The following is a 2,726-nucleotide window of genomic DNA, read 5'->3' on the forward strand; positions in this document are numbered from 1 at the left end:
CTCCTCCCTCTGCGCCGCCATCACCTCCTCCTCCTTGCTGGACTCGGTACTGGCCTCCTCCTCCGTCCTCCCTCCACTCGCTGATGGCCGGCCCCTCCTCGCTCCGCCTTCCTCATCCGTCCTCCCTCCACTGGTCGCCGTCCGGACCCTCCTCGCTCCACCTTCCTCCTCCGTCCTACTCTCTTCTCCCTCCTCGAGTCGCCCCTCCTTCTCCCTCCTCCCTGCTACATTTTGATTTAGTAGGCTAGTTCATATGCAACATTTTGATTTAGTTGATATGATTTAGTTGATTTGGTAGGCTAGTTGATTTAGTTGATTTAGAACATTTTGATTTAGTTGATTTAGTAGGCTAGTTGATTTAGTTGATTTAGAACATTTTGATTTAGTTGATTTAGTAGGCTAGTTCATTTAATTGATTTAGTATGCACCATTTTATTGTTATTTTCATGGATAGGTATATGCTTTTGTTTTTTTGTAATAAGTTACTTTTTGGCAAAATGTAGGTGGTACCTTGTCATCTAATATGTTACCAGATCTTAGGATTATAATTGTCCATCAAATTGCTTCTCGCGGAAGAACCAAAAATATCACATGCTACTGTTTTTTTTCTGTGAAGTGGATCGTTAATCCTTTGCTCATATTGCTTTAGGAAAAATGGCGCACCACCACCACCACTATATCGACTGTGCAAGTCAAGGTGCGCCAGCAGCCTTGCAACTGGCAAGTTGTTCGGCATCTACTTCCAGCCGAGTTTTCGTCATGCGGCGGTAAGAAATTAGATGAAACGTAATAACTATTTTATTTTTAGTGTTGGCATTACTGCATTGTGTCATTTTGCTTATTTTACACAGATCGTCCCATGCAATATGAGGTTGAAATTCAACAAGCTGATAGGAGACACTGTGACATTTGAGGCTCCTGGGGGGCCGTACACTATGGAGGTCTAGAAAGGACGCAATATGTCGCAGATTGGAGGAGATGGATGGGCCCGTTTCATCGCCCGCATGCGTCTTACTGGTGGTGAGTTGATCAGCTTCTCCTTCAGAGCAGAAAGACCCAAGCTGGTTGTCATTTATCTCAACCTGGTGGAAGATGATGAAGATGACGAAGATGATGAAGATGATGAAGATGATGAGGACCCACTCAATGAAGATGATGAGGACCCACTTCATGAAGCCATCGTAGCTCAAAGAACAAGGCTGAGCGAGGAGGAGGTGTCCAACCTGTGGGGCATAATTCCTCCATGTGCTGACTTTGTCGGGGTGCCATTCGTGACCCGCCTGACAAATACCATGGTTGACCGACATGATATGGTATGTTATACTTACAAATGCAAATTATTCGATGAAATACTTAGTGTACAGTCCAATGATATGGTATGTTGTGTGGAATCTAGTCGATGGTATGTTTTAGTGTAGAGTTCGATCACATGCTTATTAGTGTAGAATCTAAGGAACTATTAATAGTGTAGATAATCCATATGTACTTATTTGCGAGGCTATTTATTAATTGATATGTTTTTCTTATTCAGAAATTGCCAAAGAGCATATCTGTGAGTTATGGTATCGAGCCTGATGAACAAGGCTCAGCTGGACTACGCCTTACTGCAAGGGGCTCCGTCACAACCTGTACTTACCACGTGGACACGGACGGTCGCACACACTTAAACTCGGTTGGGTGGAAGAAATTCCTCGATGGCAAGAATCTTCGTGTTGGACAGGCCATCCTAATTACTATCAGGAACACCAACCGCCCAGGCTTGAGGATGATGATTGTCTTCGATATCATCTAGAACTACATATGTGTGTGTGGCTATATCGTCTAGAACTACATATGATGATCGTCATCAATATCCTCTAGAACTACATATGATGATCGTCGTCGATATCATCTAGAACTACATATGATGATCGTCGTTGATATGACCTTGTACTGCTTGAGGGTGCATGTTGACTATGCATGAAATTGTTATCTAGTAGTCTCTTTATTCCAAATTACTCGTCGTGGTTTGAACTAAAACCACGACGAGTAATTTGGAACGAAGGGAGTACTACCTAGTACTTATAATGGTTTATGAATTTGATATCTAGTAGCAGTACCTAGTATCTAGTATCTGAAAGGGAAAGGGGTATAGGGGAAAATGATGAAAGATATAGCAGTAGCGAGGGACTGCGAAATCTCTATAGCTAACTAATAGTAGCGCATTCGGCAAAAGCGCTGCTGATATCGTCAACAGTAGTAGCGCGGGTACGGACCGCGCTACTACTATAAGTTAGTTGTAGCGTCTTATTAGTAGCGCGGCCACCCACGCTGCTGCTAGCCTCAAAACCCGCGCTACTACTAGGGTTTTCCCTAGTAGTGTATGAAGGCCTTGTTTTTCTGATTTATTGTTTTCTGAACATTATTTCAAGATGATATTTTTTATACCATACTGATATATGGTTTAACATGAGTTAGGCCATATAGCCTTAACCATTATGGCTCGTGTTATGAGTATATCTGAGGTTTGATAACCTGTTCTGGCTTTGGATGGTAAGTCGCCAACAATATTGAATTATGGACTTGGAGTTGTATGCTCTAAAGTTATGAAACTGTCCTCCTTAACGGATATGGCGATGTAAGTTGGCAGTATGATCTCATTCCACAGGTATGTTTTACATGTTGAATATGGATATGTGAGGTTTTGATAACCCTCCCTCATTATAAGATCTTTACAAGTTATTATA

Source organism: Triticum dicoccoides, chromosome 6B, assembly GCF_002162155.2.
Source record: "Triticum dicoccoides isolate Atlit2015 ecotype Zavitan chromosome 6B, WEW_v2.0, whole genome shotgun sequence".
NCBI lineage: Eukaryota > Viridiplantae > Streptophyta > Magnoliopsida > Poales > Poaceae > Triticum > Triticum dicoccoides.